This window comes from Hemitrygon akajei, chromosome 8 (genome assembly GCF_048418815.1).
Source record: "Hemitrygon akajei chromosome 8, sHemAka1.3, whole genome shotgun sequence".
NCBI lineage: Eukaryota > Metazoa > Chordata > Chondrichthyes > Myliobatiformes > Dasyatidae > Hemitrygon > Hemitrygon akajei.
In genome coordinates, this window is record NC_133131.1 from 106,567,255 (window position 1) to 106,589,046 (window position 21,792).

General features: G+C 40.9%; 1 long non-coding RNA gene across 1 annotated transcript in view; it reads left to right on the forward strand.

Moving 5' to 3' along the window:
* LOC140732140 (uncharacterized) overlaps positions 1–17,939 on the forward strand; it is a 77,467-nt gene extending 59,528 nt beyond the window's left edge. Inside the window, exon 4 of the long non-coding RNA XR_012099995.1 lies at positions 17,867–17,939. This is a non-coding gene — a long non-coding RNA (uncharacterized lncRNA). The remainder of the gene's footprint in view (positions 1–17,866) is intronic.
* The last annotated feature ends 3,853 nt before the right edge of the window (positions 17,940–21,792 follow it).

Here is a 21,792-nt window from a genome sequence, read left to right on the forward strand (position 1 = left end):
TTTGAATTACGGTAATGAAACCCATATTTTCTGTGTTTTTATATAAATTTAAATTTGACCATTGCTCAGATGTTTCTTGAAACCATTAGCTATTTAAACATAAATTACTTCCAAAGAAATTAAAGAGGGAAAAAAAAACTGGCTTGTTCAGTTGCAAGCTGAAATTTCAGCCACTTTGGTAATCAACTACATTTTTCAAATAAGGACATTAAATATCAATCTAAGCAATAAACAACTGCTCTGACCAAAAAGCACAATAAAATTCTCTGTATTTACAATGTTTATTTTCAAATAAACATTAGGAGTTGAGTTATGCTCTTGCTGAGGACTGTTGGAATTTGAGTCACTGGAGGTCATAGAGATGGGTTAAAGTTTTCTTTTCTGATAGCTACCAGGGCACCAGTAGAAACTAAATATTTCATGTATAAAAAGTGAAGTGATGATGATAATAAACATAGTGAAACAGTGCTAAATGTACATAAAGCCTATATTAGACATTGCTCATTGAACTGACTCTGGTCTTAGTACTGCTTTCCACAATGGTGAAAATGTAAACAAAGCTGACAAGAAGATGAACAACACTGAGAGCATGCAACTTTCAGGAAGAATCGAGTAGTCTGGAGTTTTATTTATCCTTTGGAAAGAAGACTAAAAGGGAGCAAAGTTGAGGACACTAAAATTATTACTATATGTGGTAGAATGGGTTTGGGTTGGAGTGGGTTTGCTTCCAATATTAGATGAGTCTGCATCAAGAGTTGATAAATATGAGTCATTTTAAATCAAATGAAGATGTCAGAGCAATTTCTCTAGGCAAGGAGTGGTGACAAATTGGGACTTAGTGCCATATGGGGAAGATGAAGCAAACAGTTGCATTACTATAAAAGGAGGTTTGATGCATGCCTACGTGAAGGAGAGGAATTACCGAGAAACAGCAACATACGTAATTGAAAGACTCATGTCACATGTAAACCCTAGTTGTTCCATAAAACCTAGTATGGAATACTGTGGACAATTTGGTTGCTTTCCAAGCTATTAACTTTTCTAGGGAACTATGTAAACAATTCATAATTGCTGGATAATGATGCTAATACTCTCAAATGCAGAGAACATGACGTTAAGGGAAATATGTAGGTCACGAAGAGAAATGCACAAATGGCACAAGATGTCTCTACAATACACTTCAATCTTTGAAATAAAGGCCAAGATATCTAGATGCACTCTGTCATTTCATTTCAGTGCTATACATCTTAAAACATTGTTTTTCACAAACTGAACTTGGTTAAGACAATCTCCACAATGAATCATGCCTTCCCAAAAAATTATCCAGGAATTTATCAGATGCGACCATTTTTGCAGAAAGCCTGAATAACCATGTTTTCACACAGCTATCCCACTCAGTTAAGTCCCATTACTTCTATCCTCTCATTTGGGGCAAACAAGATACAGTACTTTCATCCAGTGATCTCAATTCCATCAGACCTAGGCCCTCCAACCCTTGCTGCCAACTTTTCAATGAGTTGAAGTAAAAGTGAAAATGCCTAGCCTTTCATTTTCAAAAGAGATGATTTCATCATATAGATCATAGGATAATGTTACATTTCCAACATGAAACAGAACAAAATGCTATTAGCCTGTTTTGTAGCCATTTACTTCCCTTTGCTCCGCCCCCTCTATTGCTTACCAAGTTAGAAAACAATTATTAAGGAAAAACTATAGATAAATTTCCCTCAGGCCCCTTTCATCTGCTTTAAGATCCAGCAACATCATTAGAGCTTTCCAAGGAGGTAGGAACAGAATTTCACCTATCTCCAGCGTGGGCATTGAGGTTAAATTAATCCACATGTGAGTAAAGGTGTAGGCTCTTCACCCAAACAGCCCATGCTCTTGGCATTCTGAATGGCTTTAGGGGTTTAAAACAAAGAGAATATTGTTAGAAGTGTGACTTCAGGATGACTCCTTAGGTTGCAGGGTCTGCAGAGACCCCCAGAAATATCGAAACAGGCTAAATTTCCTTGGCAATGGTAAATAGTTTAAGTTTTCTTCCTCGGGGTTTCTTTGAGTCAGTCATGCCTTTCACCACCTGTTCCCTGTCAGAAAACTCTCGTCAAGCCTGGTGCATAGCCACGGGCTTCTTAGAATTACAGCTCAGCCTTTGCTTGCCATCTGATTTATTGACGGAAGAGTCCGTGTGGGAGCAGGCCTGTGTCTGAGTCATCAGAGAACATAAGACAGCTCTGCTTTGTGCATTGCTAATGTTTATTATTGGGTCAATTTGTTAATATTTTCATTGTTTGCCCAACGTAAGGCTTTATTCCAAATTTTTCTTCTAATAGGCTGAGTTAAAAAGAAACACAAAATACGTTGTTTTAACAGATTTTTTAGAAATCCTGTTTATAGATTATTTACAAACTGTTGAGTCATGGAGTCATATAACGCAGAAACAGGCCCTTCTGCCCAATGAATCCATTCCAAGCAAGAGCTATTCCAATTTGCTTGTATTTGACCCATAATCCTCTGAACATCTTCTATCCATTTTTTTGTTTTTCTTTCTTTTTCTTTTTCTTCTGCTTTTCCAGAGGTCTCAGTCATTAACATCCAGGCATTGTAGCTGCTTTCATTTTGGTCTATATAACTAGCACCAAGTATGCTACAGTGGCCCAACTGGAGCTTTATAAGCGTTCAGCATAAATGTTAAATTTGTGCCTCTTGCCATAGTTGCTGCCAGGCCTAATGTATTTTTTTTTCCTGCACTTTTCTGTTTTTATTTCAGATCTCAGCATCTGTAGAATTTTTTCTTATTCAGAATAAGTTTCCTCTATTTGTAGACCCCAAGATTCCACACTTATAGCCAACTTCTCTTAACTCTGTTCATTGACATGTCCATGAACCTCTTCCAAGTTTCTCTGTATGTGAACACCCCACTTAGAACTGAGCTATTAAGTCTATATGACCTCTCTCCATTCTTCTTCTAAAAATGCATTACCTCTCTATTAAATGTCTCACTGCCCTGTTGCAGTTGAATGGTATCATCTGCTCTTTTTAATAAAGTCAGAACCAAAGCTGTATACCGTGAGGAAACAGACTCTTCACCTCATCATCGCCATGCTGCCAATACTATTCATAATTACCCACATCATTTCTGCTTCACCCTGCTGGCTCTGCTCCCTCTTCACACCCAAGTTACCAGATGCACTTCAGTTCATTGGCCTACATAGTTCACACTTGCCTCATTTTGCTTTCTCAACTTATTGATGCTTCACCTCATCTAGTGTGCTGGCACAACATGGCCACCTCTTTCCATTCCCTGGATCACTTTTAGTTGCCCCCTCTTCACAGTCCATGTCTGCTCCTCATTGGCTCTATGCATTCCGCTAGGCCATTACACCCTTTCAGGTGGACGTGGGCTCCAGTCACTACTTCCTTTCCGGTTTGCTCGAGCTCACTATGCCCAGCATGGCAGATGCACCCTGAGTCATTCTGCCATCTGTGCCTTTCTCTCCACAGATAAACTGTCAACTCTTCCTAGGTTCTACAATGAGGTACCCAATATGAGGGTGGTAAGCTAAATTTTCATCACACCTGGCCTTCAGTGTGTGGAGCTCGGTCCCTTCTTTACAAGCCAAAGGGTGTGAACTTTTGGCAAAGGGATTCCCTGTCTACTGGCTCCACTCCCTTAGCGGTGGATGCGTCTTGAGTGCAGTCATCGCGCTACAAATAGATTTTGTTCCTTTGTAAATTTAACTCCACCTTCACGAGAAGTTTGTTGCAGGTGAGAAAGCTCAATAAAAATTTCCGGCCAATGACACAGCCATGCTTGGCACCCATCTTCACTGACCGAGATTCTGTTTTAGAGTCGTAGGTTTATACAGCATAGAAACAAGCCCTTTGCCCTAACTTGCCCATACTGATTGGATTGTCTACTTGAACTAATCCCATTTCCATGTGTTTGACCCATATCCCTTTAATCATTTCATGTTCCTGTCTAAATGCCTTTAAACATTGTATCTGCTTCTACCATTTCTCAAGTAACTCATTCCACATACTCAGCATCGTTTGTGTGAAGAAGTTGCTCCTCAGATCCCTTTTAAATCTCTTGCTTCTCACCTTATATTTACACCTTCTAGTTTTAGACTTCCTACCCTGGGAAAGAGACTAACCATTTTCATCTATGCCCCTCATGATTTTATATACTGTAAGGTTGCAGGCTGTGACCTATCCCTACGTACTTTGAATGCTCGTCTAGACACATCTTGAATGATGTCAGTGACTCTACTTCCACCATTCCCTTAGGCAGTACATTCCAGATATTAATCACTCCCTGGGTGAAAATAGTCCCACCCTGCCCCAATAGATCCCCACTAAATCTTATCTTCTACTCAATATCTGATCTCTTGTATTATCTACCTCTAGTATGGGAAAAGGTTTCTGAAGTCTATCTATCAAAGCTACTCACAATTTTATATACCTCAATTATGTTTCTTCTTAACCTCCACTTCTTCAGGGAATATGAACCCAGCCTCTCTTTGCTATCTGCAATGTTTTGTTCCAGGCAAAATCCTGGTGAAAGTCCTTTTATTCCTCTCCAGTACTATCTCATTTTTCACATAGTGTGGTGAACAGAGTGACATGCAGTACTTCAGCGAGATCTGACCAATGTGCTGACCAAGGAGAGGCTCTAAGGTTGGCATAGATAGTTCATGAAGCTAATTCTGTTGGATTTTAAGGTAGTAATGTGATGACTTGGATCGAGTATGCATTCTCCTAATTGGCTGTCTATAGGTGGGTCTTCAGCTGGCTGTAGAGGATGATTCAGGATCTACATTTCTGGTGATGGGCTTCCAGGGGCATATTCCTGCCCCTTTGCCACTTACTGATCGGCATGGGACTAATCCGGAATGTTAGAGTGGATTCCCTTAATAGAGAAGGCCTGTAACTGACTTTGTTTAACGAGGGGAGGCTGATGCACAAGCAGTCACTACTCGGTCCTTGACAAATTGAGGTCAAAGTCAAGTGGCATGGAGTTCCAAAGTAGCCTACAGTGTGAACAACGTCTGGGGCCACTCTCCAAAACCCAGCCCATTCTAAGTCAGTCGTCAAGCTGCAGTAAGCAGATCTCAGTTGTGTTTACTTGTGAGGTTAACCTCCAAGCCATTGTTGATTCATTTGCGAAAACAAATGAGGACGGACCTCACAATATACACCCACAAGATTATCAATCTCTATCTATGCATAACCCTGCCCTCCAATTACGAAGGTTGATGGCTATACCTGGGAAAATGTGGATGAACTCCCTTTTCTCTTAATAATGGCAGGCATTAATGATAAAATTCATCATTACTTTCAATGCCAAACAAGAGAAAATCTGCAGATGCTGGGAATCCAGGCAACTCACAGAAGTGCTGGAGGAACTCAGCAGGCCAGCAGCATCTATGGAAAAGAATAAACAGTTGACTGAGACCCTTCATCAGAACTGGAGAAAAAAGATGAGAAGTCAGAGTAAGAAGGTGGGGGAGGGAAGGAAGAAATACAAGGTAGTCAGTGATCCGCGGAACGGCGGGACATATGTTGAAAGATTGGAGCGACTGGGCTTGTATACACTGGAATTTAGAAGGATGAGAGGGGATCTGATTGAAACATATAAGATTATTAAGGGATTGGACACACTGGAGGCAGGAAGCATGTTCCCTCTGATGGGTGAGTCCAGAACTAGAGGCCACAGTTCAGAATAAGGGGTAGGCCATTTAGAACAGAGATGCAGAAAAACTTTTTCACCCAGAGAGTGGTGGATATGTGGAATGCTCTGCCCCAGAAGGCAGTGGAGGCCAAGTCTCTGGATGCATTCAAGAGAGAGTTAGATAGAGCTCTTATAGATAGCAGGGTCAAGGGACATGGGGAGAGGGCAGGAACGGGGTACTGATTGTGTATGATCAGCCATGATCACAGTGAATGGCGGTGCTAGCTAGAAGGGCCGAATGGCCTACTCCTGCACCTACTGTCTATTGTCTATGTATAGGTGAAACTGGGGGGTAGGGTTTGGGGTGAAGTAAAGAGCTGGGAACTCAATTGGCAAAAGAAATAAAGAACAGGAGAAGGGGGAATCTGATAGGAGAGGACAGAGGGCCATGGAACAAAGAGAAGGAAGAGGAGCACCAGAGGGAGATAAGGAGATAAGGTGAAAGAGGGAAATGGGAATGGGGAATGGTGAAGGAGGGAAGGGGCCATTACTGGAAGTTCAAGAAATTGATTTTCAGGCCATCAGATTGGAGGCTACCTAGACGGAATATAAGGTGTTACTCCTCCAACCTGAGTGTGGCCTCAACACGACAGTAGAGGAGGCCGTGGACTGACATGTAGGAATGGGAATGGGAAGTGGAATGTAAATTGGTGGCCACTGGGAGATCCGGCTTTTTCTGACGAATGGAGAGTAGGTGCTCGGCGAAGCGGACTCGCAATCTGCGTTGGGTCTCACCAATATACAGAAGGCTATACCAGGAGCACCGGATAAAGTAGATCACCCCAACAGACTCACAGGTGAAGTGTCAGCTCACTTGGAAGGATTCCTTGAACCCTGAATGGTAGTGAGGGAGGAGATGCAGTGGCAGGTGTAGCACTTGTTCCGCTTACAAGGGTAAGTGCCAGGTGGGAGATAACTGGAGAGGAACGAATAAACAAGGATGGCATGGAGGGAGTGATCCCTGCTGAAAGCAGGAAGCTGGGGGGAGAGAAAGATGTGTTCAGTTGTGGAATCAAGTTGGAGACGGCGGAAGCTACAGAGAATTATGTGTTGGGAACAGAGGCTAGTCAAGTGGTAGGTGAGGACAAGAGGAGCCCTATTACTGGTGAGACAGCGGGAGGATGAGCTGAGGGCAGACTTGCGCAAAATGGAAGAGACGAGGTTGAGGGCAACATTGATGATGGAGGAAGTTAAGCCCCTTTCTTTGAAGAAGGAGGTGTTCTCCTTAGTTCTGGAATGAAAAGCCTCATCAAGAGCAGATGCAGTGGAGATGGAGGAACTGAGAGAAGGGGATGGCGTTTTTATGCGTAACAGGGTGGGAAGAGGTATAGTCCAAGTAGTTGTGAGAGTCAGTGGGTTTATAAAAGACATCAGTAGAACAGCTGTCTCCATGGCTTTCAATGTTTTGTTACAACATACATTGATGGAGAAAAGGTCATTTGAGGCTCAGAGCTTCTGGTTCACTGGGCATCTGTGATCCTTATTCTTCTGCATGCTTCTGTGATCTGGACAATTTACAGAAGGCATGTCATGGCACAGGAAAGATTCTGCCATGTCTGCATGATCAAAATTCATTCAATTTACTGAAAGGATAAATGAACTAAATAACTAAATTACTAACTGATTAAGGCCATCTGGCCCAGCGATTCTGCTCTGCCATTCAATCATGGCTGATCTTTTTTTTAATCTCCTCCTCAACCCCAGTTCCCAGCCTTCTTCCCGTAACCTTTGATGCCATGTCTAATCAAGAACCTATCAATCTCTGCCTTAAATACACCCAACGACCTGGCCTCCACAGCTGCATGTGGCAAAAAAATTCCACAAATTCACCACCCTTTGGCAAAAGAAATTTCTCCGCATCTCTGTTTTGAAAGGGTGCCCTTCTATCATGAGGCTGTGCCCTCTTGTCCGAGACTCTCCCACCATGGGAAGCATCCTTTCCACATCTACTCTGTCTAGACCTTTCAGCATTTGAAAGGTTTCAATGAGATCCCCTCCCTCATCTTTCTGAATTCCAGTGAGTACAAATCCAGATCCATCAAGCATTCCTCATATGATATCCCTTTCATTCCTGGAATCATCCTTGTGAACCTTCTCTGGACCCTCTCCAATGCCAGCACGTCTTTTCTAAAATGAGGATCCCAAAACTGTTCACAATACTCAATGTGAGGCCTCACCAGTTCCTTATAAGGCCTCAGCATCACATCCTTGTTCTTGTATTCTAGACCTCTTGAAATGAATGCTAACATGGCATTTGCCTTCCTCACCACCGACTCAACCCGCAAGTTAACCTTCAAGGTGTTCTGCACTAGGACTCCCAAATTCCTCTGCATTTCAGATTCCTAGATTTTCTCCCCATTTAGAAAATAGTTCACACATTTATTTCTACTACCAAAGTGCATGACCATGCATTTTCCAACTTTGTATTTCATTTGCCACTATCTTACCCATTCTCCTAATCTATCTAAGTCCTTCTGCATTCTACTTGTTTCCTCAACACTACCTGCCCCTCCACCAATCTTTGTATCATTTGCAAACTTGGCAACAAAGCCATCTATTCCATTATCTATATCATTTATATACAGCATAAAAAGAAGTGGTCCCAAGACCAACCCCTGGGGAAAACCACTAGTTACTGGCAGCCAACCAGAAAAGGATCCATTTATTCCCATTCACTGCCTTCTACCAATCAGCCAATGCTCTAACCATGTTAGTAACTCTCCTGTAGTACCATGGGCTCTTAACTTGGTAAGAGGCCTTATGTGTGGCACCTTGTCAAAGGCCTTCTGAAAGTCCAAATATACAATATCCACGACATCGCCTTTATCTACCATACTTGTAATTTCTTCCAAGAATTCCAACAGGTTTGTCAAACAGGATTTTCCCTGAAGGAAACCATACTGACTTTGTACTTTAACTAGCTGACTAACATTAGTGTTCGCTTCAGGCCCAAAATTGCAAAAAAAAAGGCTCCAATTATATCAATGCAGGTTACCTCATTCCCATGCATGAACCCAAACTCCCAAAACAGACTTTGTTAAGTACACCTGACAGCTGCTCAACTGCAGAATAATGGTGCCAGATGGACGGTTTGAGTACCTCAGAAACTGCTGATCTCCTGGGAGTTTCACGCACAACAGCCTCTGGAATTTACAGAGAATAGTGTGAAAAACAAAAAAAAACATCCTGTGAGTGGCAATTCATTGGCAAAAATGCCTGGTTAATGAGAGGTGTTAGAGGAGAATGGCCAGGCTGGTTCAAACTGGCAGGAAGGTAAGAGCAATTCAAATAACTGCACATTACAACAGTGGTATGCAAAAGAGCATCTCTGAATGCACAACATGTTGAACCTAGAAGTCAATGTGCTATAGCAGCAGAACACCATGAACATACACTGAGAGGCCACTTTATTAGGTACAGGAGGTAACATCGGAATTAATACCAGATTGTCAGAGGGTAACAGTCAAGAGGTGCTCAAATCCTCCTTAAATATGCAAATTGTCCCCCAAGATTGCAGGGAATCACCAGTCCATAAGTGCTCAGAGTGAATTAGGGCATTTGGAATGGTACTGAGAACCTCATGTCCAAGAATCAGGAGCACAGACGACCAATGAATAGAAGCCATAAATGATTGTCAATGGAATAGTTGGAAACCCACAGTCACACACTAATCTCAAACCTTACACTACTTTCAAGACTTCAGCCATTTTATTTGCATGCATTGCAACAGGTTTCTCTCTTTGTAATGTCAGTTTGGAAACAGTAAGCTCATATATAATCCACTTTCACTTGAACCATTCATTCTACAATCTTGTCCATATTATAATATCCAGATTACTCACACATGGTGCTCTTATCTGTTGTGTTCCCAATAATCCAATCACAGAAACATTCCAAACCCTCCAATGGAGGCCTTGATCCTCTACTGACCGAACTGACATCCCACCCCAAACAATTGCGGATCCAGGAATAACCAAACTAACCCACTTCTCGCAATGTCTTGATCAGGCTACCAACCACAGCAATCCCTTTCAATGATCTCCATCTCAGACCTGGCCTTGGACCCAATGATGCATTGCTCTTTGTGCACTCCTCAACATGTTGTGTGCCTATTGCGGTACACTCCATTTTGCAAATCATTGTTGTTTGGGAGATAAGAATTACTTTAGATTTTTAAAATTTTCAAATCAATTACAGGATTTTCCTTTAAATATCTGTTTATGAACTTACAGAAAAGCTTATTATATCACAATTGCTCCCTAATGGTCACTCTGACTAAACAGGAAAACTGTGGTTTTAAACTAAACCACACATTCTTTGCAAAGAGCATGCCAGCAGAGAAAGTAGATAGGTCAGTATCTCTTGACCAGATATACTTGGCCCATGAAATTCTTGATACGGTTTCAAAAATTCTGTATTACTATACTAATATTTTGTTAATGCAGCTCAATTCCTGTGCTTGTTGATGGTAATCATATTCGAACAGTCAGTCAGATTCTATCTGGGATACATCCAAGTGAGTTAGAATAGAATTCAAACAGACTGGGATTTTCAATGAAGTCTTTCTGGCTCTAACTATTGAACGGATAGATATATGAGACTGTCTTCCATCGGTATTGCTGGAACCACAAATAAATATCTTAAAAAGCCTTTAATTTCCTGTCAGATATCTGCAGCAGTATCAGGATTAAAGGAAAATATATGGGATACCAACAACAAAAAAAAAATTCCGGCTGTTTTTTTCAGGTTAATATATCCATCCACCGACTGTTTAGTTGTGCTGAAAGAAATTGGGCAACTCCACTGAAACCATGCTGTACTAAATATGATGTTGGAAAGGCAATAAAGATCATCTTGACCTTTTTCCACAGTGCAGTATAGTTTTCAGAAATTTCTTTCTGTAACCAAATGTCTTGATATAATTTTGTAGCATGATCAGTTCTTTCTCCATCCTTCCTTTTGGATTTATTACCCAATATGTAATTTGGATCGAGATGTCTCTGAAATGTCTCTGACATGTCTTTATGCAACTTATCCACAGTATACTTGAAGATCATCAGCTGGTATTCTTTCTATCTCTTCCAACTCAGAGAGGCTGGGACGTTGGAAAAGATCTGAATGGACAATGATGTACAAAAATAAGGCTAACTTATTTAGATATGTGGGGATTTGACTTTGATAAGATCCACATAATTTCCTTGCTATTGAAGATTGATTTAATTAAACTTTACAAATTATTCTGACAAATAAGTCCTGTCCTGTCTAATGTTCTTGAGTTGATTATTAAATGAAGTATTCAAGTCTTCAAAGAATTTTATCACAGTATCAAAAAGCACATAGAATTGCCTCAGGCAGTTTCCTTTTGAGAGCCATCTGACTTCTATGTGCAACAGCAAATGTTCAAACTGTTCATCATTCTCAATACAAAGCTCTCAAAAAAGTTGAGAATTGAGAACGTGGGGCTTGATCTTACTTACCACTGTATTAACAGTATTTAATGATTTGTTCAGCCAATCCTTTAGATTTTTTTTGCAACACAATACTGTCTGTGAATTACACAGTGAAGAGTAGATTTGATAGTTACAGCATTTTACAAGAAAGTAATAACCCCACGGTGGTGTTCTGTTATTGATGGTGCCCCATTTGTTGCGCAAACAGGAATGTTGCTGAGTGGAATGTCTTTCTCTTTGAAAAATTGTTCAACAACCTGAAATATTGACTTACCCTTCGTATCTGTTTTTAGTTCTCTTGCAAGTAACAACTCTTGAACCATGTTTTCAACTTGTATGAAGTGAGCATAACCATGAAGCAAAGATTTGTTGCCTGCAAAATTGACTCATCCAACTGCAGAGGAAATGCTGTTGTCCATAAGAACATAAGATATAGGAGCAGAAGTAGGTAATTCAGCCCATCGAGTCTACTCCGCCATTCAATCATGGCTGATCCAATTCTTCTAGTTGTCCCCACTCCCGTGCCTGCTCCCCATACCCTTTGATGCTCTGGCTAATCAACAGCCTTTCTACTTCTACCTTAAATACACCCAATGACTTAGCCTCCACAGCTGCCGTGGCAACAAATTCCACAGATTTACCACACTCTGACAAAAGTAAGAGATCCCACTCTGCATCTCTGTTCTAAATGGACGTCCTTCAATCCTGAAGTCGCGCCCTCTTGTCCTGGACTCCCCTACCATGGGAAATAATTAAGTATGTCCTTTTGGCAACATACTTGTCCTAAGTATGTTGCCAATGTGACTTTTACATTCTCAAATGTTTCATCTATTCCTCTTTGAACAGAGATGTTGGAGCAGAATCACTTCAGTTATTTGGTCTGGTGACTTATGCAAGACCATACTCAGAACATCCCATACCGCTGGCAGAGTCCATTCCTCTCCAATTGTATGGGGCTTTCCAGATTTAGCAATGAGGAATGAAATGTTGTATGAAGCACGCAAATGAACACTGTTTTGTTGTGAACTGCTGGCAAACATGTTTTGAAGTATTTTCGATTCTGGAATCGTCCTAGCTACAGCCCATATTTCTCATGATATGCAAAATAAAGAAGTGTCACATTGCTTTTCAATGACTACAACACACTTTGAGCAAAGTCTAAGTCTTAGCTGCAAAGCATTGTAAGAGTATAGATTTGAATTTGTGAAGGACTTCCAAAACTCTGGTTATTCCAAAGCATATCCCTTGCAATACCAATTGCCTCTCCATTTAACACTGGAGTTCTCACCATATTCATTGCAAACTATTATTTACAACAGATCCCAGATCAGGTTAAAAGCAAAGTCACAATCATACTTTCCAAGGGGCAACCTGATTATATTCTCAAAGAACTTATCAGTTTTTAAAGTAGCACTAAACCAAGAGAATGTCCTATAACTCCTTGCCAGCTCAAGTCAGCAGTGATGACTGGAGTGCTCCCTCCTCCTGTCCAGCCCGAAAAGCCCCCGGATGAAATCCCAGTGTGCAGCCTGAAATTACGTCCAGGATCATGGTGAACACTCAGTGCTGTTCAAAGAGAACAGTGGGTTAGCAAGAGATGAGGTGATTGCATGATCATTGTAATTAATTATGAGGCACTGAGGATCAAATGCTTATAGTAAGTAATGCATTTCTTAAACTAAGCCTGTAATCTGTCAACTATGCTCTTTGCTACCGAGCGCCCCTCCCCACCCCCTTTATCTTTATCCTTAGAATCTCCCACCATCCTGGAGAGGCAATATTTCCCACTTTTGGAACCATTGCTCTAGACTCTTCTAGCACACTTTCAATAAACCACACCATTTCTTTGCCATTTGAGGCCATGATTCTTCTCAATCCCAGTTATATGTACTGCCTCTCCAAGCCTTTTCTCTTTTTCCCTTTTACCCTTGTCTCAATCTCATTTGAGATCTTATCTAAGAACCTTTGTAGGTATAATAGTGTTTTGACCTTTAATCTTTTTCTCAGAAAGTTTCCTGGTGTCATCCATTGCTTGCTCATGGCATGCAGGTTTGATGTGTCCAAAACCTATGACCCATTACTAGATGCATAGACTTAGGCATGTGTGCTCAAATATCTAGATCACTATACAATTTAAGTACTTATTTGTGCCACAGTTCAGAAGTTTTTTTATTATTCTCAATAGGTGGATAAAATCTCAGCCATTATGAAGTTGTTTTCATTAAAATGTCACAAAATTATGGATTCAGATATATATTTCCCTGCCAGACCTGACCTCACTGACACTTGTACATGGCAGATCTGGAAAGCCTAACATGAGAGCAAGCTGAGTATGGTTAATTTTTCTTTGATGCGATTGGCAGCGTAAGATTCTGCCTGTGGTCGACATGGTTTTGCAATGCATACCTGCCCACATTTCAACACAATTTCTCAGAAACATTTCTCCTTACTGACTTTTGTTAATAAGGAACTACTGACTGGAAAGTGTAATAACCAATTTTATGGACTTCCCGTCATGAAGAGCAAAGCACAAGCCTGAGGCAAAGCAAACGTCAAGTTTGTTAGCAGCTTCCAGCTGTTAAAAGATGACTTGATAATCAAGGGAAGTAAAAATAATTCAAAGGATTGGGGGAAGGGAAGGGAAAGTGCAATGAAAGGAGAAAGGAGAGAGCAAGATTGAGAATACTATGGAAGAGCTTTCATGGGTGATTCACTCATGCCAGAACTGTAATCTTTGAGTGGAATGGGATGATGGAGCTGGGGTTAAGGTTTAGTGGGTTGAGGGAGTGATATGGAGGTTAGAGTCATACATTAGGATGGAGGGAAAAAGGGGATGAAATAATAAAGAAAGTGGGGAATGGGGAAAATATGTGATGTGATAAAAGGGTGGGGATAAAGACAGGGTTAGGGTAACAAAAAGAAAGAAAGCAGCAAGAAGGAGAACAGGAGAGGAAGAGAAGTTATGGGACTAGGTAAAAATGGGAGGAGAAGGTGTAATCCCTAAAATACTTATGTGATGTAATGTCTTTCTGAGGCCTTTCAACTTCACATGAGCTCAAGTCAACGGCCACAATTTTCCTTCTTTTTTCTTTGGTCTTCCTTTGCATCTTCTGTGTATTTTTCCCCCCTCTTGTTTGATATCCTATTGTATCGACTTGTATTTTTCATTTGAGTAATTTGTCCTCCTTACTAATATCCAATATTAATCCACATTTACTGATTGACATCTTTACATACCCTCTACCATGCCAAACTTAAATCCTATTTTGATAAGACTGTTCTAAGAATTTTTAACAGACCACTAAGGCATTCAAAATTACTTTTTTATCTGTATGAACTGAATTGAATAGGAACAAATTAATGTTTGCAGCTTCATTTATTTTCTCTCCTTACACAATCTCCCAACAATCAGTTGGACTTTGCCAACAGAACAATGTATTTTGGTCTAGAAATAGAACAACATATTTTGGTCTGTGCTCAAAATACTAGTCATCTTTGTTTTACTATGGCTGATTTCATTGGTATTAATTTATTGACTGTTACCTGCTTCTGAGGTGCAAAGCCATTGAATTGCAGCCTTTTGGCCTCGCTATGTATTGCTCCACTTATCCTGCTCAAGCAAATATTTCTCCCTCCATGTTCAAGTTTATGTTTATTGTCATTTAACCGTATGCAGGTATACTGTCAAACCAAACAACATTCCTCCAGACCAACATGTAAAACACAGAGCATAACTCATACACAATACAAAAGTAATGTGATTGCAAATAAATTGAAAAATAGTAAGGTCCATCAATGATACAAGTCAAGAGGGAAAAAAATACACAGAAATTGCAAAGGAAGACCAAGAAAAAAGAAGGAAAATTGAGGCCGTTGACTTGAGTTCATGTGAAGTTGAAAGGCCTCAGAAAGACATTACATCACATAAGTGTTTTAGGGATTACACCTTCTCCTCCCATTTTTACCTGGTCCCATATCCTCTCTTCCTCTCCTGTTCTCCTTCTTGCTGCTTTCTTTCTCTTTGTTACCCTAACCCTGTCTTTATCCCAATCCTTTTATCACATCACATATTTTCCCCATTCCTCACTTTCTTTATTAATTCATCCACGTCATATCTGGCACTTCATATCTGATGGGACCTGGGTTGTGGCAGGGAATTCAGAAGTCTCACAGCCTGAAGAAAGAAGCTGCCTTCCATCCCAGCAATCATTGTCCTAATGCTACAGTGCCTCCTGCCTGATGGTAAGGTGTCAAAGAGATTGTTGGATGAACGGGAGGAATCACTGGCAATGCTAAGGCTCTGCATATGCAACGTTTTGGATAAATATCTCTCATGGGTGGAAACGGGACCTTGATGATGCTCTCAGCAGTCCTCGGAATCCTTTGTAGGGACTTGTGGTCAGATGTCTTGCAATTCCCTTACCAGTCAGTGATACAGCTGGTCAGGCAGCTCTCAATGGTGCTCCCGTATAGATTAGTTAGAATCGGGACTCGGGATGAGGAAGTCTTGCTTGCCTCAATCCCTTCAGGAAGTGAAGATGCTGCTGTGTTTTTTGACCATTGAGGTGGTGTTGAGGGACCAGGTGAGATGGCCTGTTATGTACACTCTCAGAAACTTGGTTCTCCTAACTCTGTCTACAGAGAAGCCATTTATGTTCAGTGAGGAGTAGTCAGCCTGCTCCTTCCTGAAGTCCACAATCATGTCTTTGGTCTTGTCCATGTTGAGACTCAAGTTGTTGTGCTCACACCATTCTACCTCCTTTCTGTAGGCATCTCGTTGTCATTGTTGATGAGGCAAACCACTATTGTATCATCAGCAAACTTTTTGATTCAAATTTAATTGGGTCTAGCAGTGCAGTCATGCATCATCAAGGTGAACAGCAGAGCATGCAGCCCTGATGTTGCTGCCAACACGGATTAACTATTTTTGTCAAGAAATCCAAGACCCAATTACAGACAGAAGTGTTCAGACCCAAAGGGGACACCAGTTTCCAAGGGATAATAATATTAAATGCTGATTTAAAATTGACATACAGCCTCCTGGCATATTAGGGAGCATTTTCCAGGTGTGACAGGATGGAGCAGAATACAGAGGCTCCAGCTTCATCTTTGTTCAACTGACTTGAACAATAAGCAAGTTGGAAATGGTCCAATGTAGTGGGAATTTGGGATTTAATGCTGTTCAAAGCACTTCATTATTGTTGAGGTCCATGCCACTGGATGGTAGTCGTTAAGGCAGGTTATTTGGGCACTGGGACTGCCTTGAGGCTTGTGGGGACTGTGTTCTAGGAAGATGTTAAAGATGTCCGTTAGAACCTGTTATCTGGGCTGCACAGTCTTTCAGCACCCAACCAGTTATGATATCTGGACCTGCAGCTTTACATGGGTTGATCCTGGTTAGGGTCTTTCTCACTTCAGCTGTGGCCAGACAGACTGCGTACTCATCAGGGGGAAGAGGGCCTTCCTCGTCAGCACGTTATTCTGTGCATCAAACCGTGCAGAAAAGGCAATCAGGAAGAGTGGTGCCACAATCGTTGATGTGCAGGGTAGACTTGTAGTCTGTATGGCCTGAACGCCTTGCCACACGGGAATCATGTTGCTGGTGTCACAGAAATGGCTGCATATTCTCTGTGAATAATCCCATTTTATCTTCCTGTTGGCATGGGAAAGTGCAACGCAACTCTTACTGACAATTACATTTCATTCCCTATGACCAATTTCTGAAAATGTACTCTGGCCTTACCTTAAATGTCTCCCCTTTCTTTTAATGCTGGTGCTACTTCTTGATGCTTTTAATTTTTATTTCAAAACTCATTACGGTATATCTCTCTTCTAATTCACTATTCATATGCTCTCTTGAAAAGTTCAGTTCTGTGTAAACACCAGGCGGATCTCATAATCCCATCTTTCCTTGGCCTCAGTTACTGACGAAGTTCTGTCTACTACCCCTTAAACTGTTTTACTATATTCCATTTACATATCTTTAGTGTTAAGCCCTGGAATAAACTCTTCTTCAAGTCACTTACAATTGCACTTTCAATTCCTGACTGCCTTGTCCTTGTTTCTCAAGTTAACATGAGCCTTTTGCGACCATCACTTCACTCAGCCAGATCTCTCCTCCACCCATGGTCACAGCATTACATCCGGTTTGTCAGCCAAACTGTTGACCACCCTTGTTCTCCCAAGTCCAACACACACACACACACACACACACACACACACACACACACACACACACTCACACACACACACACACACACACACACACACACACACACACTCACACACACACACACACACACACACACACACACACACACACACACTCACACACACACACACACACACACACACACACACACACACACACACACACTCACACACACACACACACACACACACACACACACACACACACTCACACACACACACACACACACACACACTCACACACACACACACACACACACACTCACACACACACACACACACACACACACACACACACACACACACACACACACACACACACACACACACACACACACACACACACACACCCCCCCCCCCCCCCCCCCATCTTGTTGGGTGGAATTAACCTCCAGTTGAGACCTGCACAAACTAGACAATTCATAAATATGGTGTGTATGACAGCCTTCTGCTTGATATTGTTGGCTACTAGATACTTGTGTCAAGCTGGTGGACTCCTCCTGGGGAAAGCAGTGAGGCAGCATACACATCTAGAATTTTCAAAGCCCTTAGGCTGAACTCATGAATTATTAGTCTGATGCAGTTTGGCTTCCAGAATAAAGGTAAGGAAAACATTCAACTTGTTTTAGTTGTATGAAATTAAATGTGTTAATTGTCTATAATTAACTGTATTCATGGGTGTGTGTGTGCATGAGATCCTGAAGGGCAGGATCTCACCAACTATTTTGTCAGTGCAACTGATAGGCCCTGTGGTGATCTTGGCTCTATGGAGGACTGCACTAAAGACCATGGTAGAAGAAACAGTGTAGTCTCAGGGCAGCTGAAAGGCCCTGTGGTGATCTTGGCTCTATGGAGGACTGCACTAAAGACCATGGTAGAAGAAACAGTGTAGTCTCAGGGCAGCTGAAAGTCTGCATGTCGCTTCATTATCTCTGTACCCTTGACACTCAACAGCATTGCCATTGTGGAGTTCTTCACCCTCAACATCTGAAAGACTTGTGATTTGGCTGCATTTTTTTGTAAGATTTTTCTTTTAAAATGAATTCCAGTTCTTAAGCTGCCATGTCGAGATATGAACTGCTCTGCACAGGATTATTAGACCAGTCATCTGGAGTGTGTATCTAGTATCATAAGCATAGCTTGCCCTTATCCATTTCTGGAATTTTTACCATTTTTCCATTGAAATAATCTAAATATACACTTATCGTGCAGCTTTCTCTAAAGTGTTTACATTTGCAAGACAGTTGGGCTGGATGGAATGACTGAGCTTGACAAACTGGAAGAAATGAAGAACATTGTGACATTCCAGTAACCACTTATGTTCATTGCATCAGTGACAATTATGCATTACTTTATTTGTTAGAGTTTCAAGATCCCCGGCAGTGCTGGCAAAGTCAACATTTATTTTTCCTTTCTTCCTCTCCTACTTCCGTTGAACTGAGTGGTTGGACTGACGACCTCCACATGTGCATGAAAGATCACCAGCTGCAATGGCTTAAACTCTAGGTCAAAGAGTTAGAGTGGCAAACTGGGATAAATGTGGTGCTTCATGGGGTTGTATGCAGTGTCTCCAGCACCAAGACAACCCTGAACCCACCCTAACAGAGATCCCTTCACTTTCTCAGCAACTTAAAGCTATTTCTTGTTTTGATAAGAAACCCAGCAAAAACCCTGGTTGAGACACATCCCTTCCCAAACTACTCACTTGCCAGTTCCATCAAGCACCACCTGTCAACTTGTGGACGAATCTGCAGTTCTCACACTGGCCTCTTCAATCACCACAGTGTGAATAAACTCAAATTATTTATGAAGTCATAGTTACAATCAAAAAGGTAATCAAAAAAGTACCTGGACTAGAAGAGAAAATGCACATTATATATAATATTGTATGAACTTTTACGGATGTTATAAGATAGATAGATGGATAGATAGATAGATAGGTACTTCATTGCTCCCAAAGGAAACAAATTTGCTTTGGAAACAGGCTATCTCATTCTTAGAGCTCTCTCCCTCCCTCCCTCTCTCTCTCTCTTTTAACAACATCTTTCTAGGTAATTGTGAACTTGCAGCATTTACCTTCTTGAAAATCATGAGTTTTGGAAGTAGCCTTGTTTCTTGACTGTTGGAGATGTACTTATTCAGGCAATTGAAAGCATTCCACCCCAGTCCTAACCTATGTATTGTGGATTGGGAACAGCGAGTCAAGTAGTTACTCCCTACAGGATAATCAGCCTTTGACCTGCTTCTGTAGCCACAGAAATTATAAGGCTGGTTTACTTGAATTATTAGCAGTGATGATTAACTGAATGTTTAATATCTATGCCAGATATTAAGACCTTCTTTTGTTAAAGGTAAAAAAGTTTCAGAATCAGACTGGTAAAATATTTCTGAAAGAGGTTTTTAAAGGCTTCACAGGCCTGGACTTCCAGGTAGCCCTTCAGTGACAAATCTATCTGCTTTCAATAGATATACCTGTTGCTCCTGATCTCCATGTAGGGTGAGAAAATATCTATTTTGTTGGTCCCTTCGCCCTAATGGCTCTTGTAAAGAGCAATTGGAGATGCTGGAATCTGGAGCAACACACAGAATGCTGAAAGACCTCGATGTGTCCGGCACCATCTATGGAAAGAAGTGGAAAGCTGATGGTTCAGGACAAATCCTTCATCTGGACTGGAAACTCTCTGTCGCTGTCTTCTAAGCATATTCATTTGGAGCTTTGACCAGGTGAACTAAGTTTTGTTTGAACTACTGGTTGCTCTGTGTCAGCTGGATAAACGTCTGTTATCAGTGAGGCAGGATTATCATGAAGCTAAAGCTGTAGTGTTGAAACATCACTTGATAAATCGTGTGTGGAGCAGATGCTAATTACCATGGGGATCTACTTGACTTGCCATTCCCAACCCTTAATATCTGTTGTTCTAGATTTTCAGTATTCTCTGTAATTTATTAAAAATTTCTATAATCTCAACACTGAAAATTGCCTTGTCTACTTGGCTTTTGGATAGTATAGATATGAAGATTTTCTTAGGTAGAGATACAGAGATCAACAATTGATATACTAAACAAAAAGGATATGCATATAATATTTACAAAGAATGGTTTCAGCCTTGTTTTGGAATTAGTTAGTTTTGTTTTTGAGTGATATTTTGACAGAGGTAAAGTCTTCATAGCTTATCCTTTTAAAGTAGGAAGAAGCAGTAAAAGATGTTGGGAGCTCACTGAATATATTTTGAACCAGCATTCTTTTTGCCCAGTGACATTAGACTCACTCAAGTTTACCTGTAGTTTTACACACTAATAATAATATAAAATCCCATCATAAAACTACAGGGGGCCCTGGAGCACCATAATAGAGCTCTTCAATGGAAGGTAGCCTCGCAAGTTTTGCTTCAGGTAATTCAGAGAGCTGTGAACTATCAAAGTTAGGCAGTACCATGTTTAAAATCAAAAGCTCAGACTGCAGTTATGTTTGATTTCAGAATTTCTGTTGTTAGAGTGCCTCTCCAGATCGAGAAGAACTTCTTCAGTGCTTGGGCCAACTGAAATAGAATCAGTAAAGAAGAAACATAAAATCACAAAGTATTGTGATGCCACTTCTCAAAGTTGAAAGTCAATTTACTATCAAAGTATGTATATGTCACCATATACTACCCTGAGATTCATGTTCTTGCAGGCGTTCACAAAAGAATAAAGAAATGTAACAGAACCAATAAACACATCTCGACAAAGACTAACAGAGAAAGTGCAAAAGAAGACAGTCTGTGAACTTACAAGTAATAATAGCACTGCCATCAGACCATAAAGACACAGGAGTAGAATCAAGCCTCTCGCTATTCTATCTTGGCTGATTTATTATCCCTCCCAATCTTAATCTTCTGCCTTCTCCCTGCAACCTTTGACAACCTGAATAATCAAGAACCTATCAAACTCCACTTTAAATATACTTTTGTCTTGGCCTCTATTATGTTTTGTATCTTCAAGACATTAAACTAATTGAGAGGAAGACACGAGAGTCCGATATGTGGGTCTAACTTCAAGTTCACTTTAGCGGTAGTATGATGACATTTGCAATTCAAGTATTTATACATATAACCTGTAACGAAATACTGAAATGAACAAGAATGCTTAATCAAACAACATATTTACAAGATTACTCAAATATTGCTGAAATACTAAATGCGCAACTGCCTGTATAGCTGTCCATGGGAATGGTTTCACAGACTCACCACCTTCTGGTTAAAGAAATTCCTTCTCATCTCTGTTCCCTCTACTCTGACACTATGCCCTCTCATCCTAGACTCACCCACTATAGGAAACATCCTCTCCACATAAATAAATAAGTAAATAAGTAATACTGAGATTCTAAGTTGTACACTCCTTGAAACTGAATTGATGCAT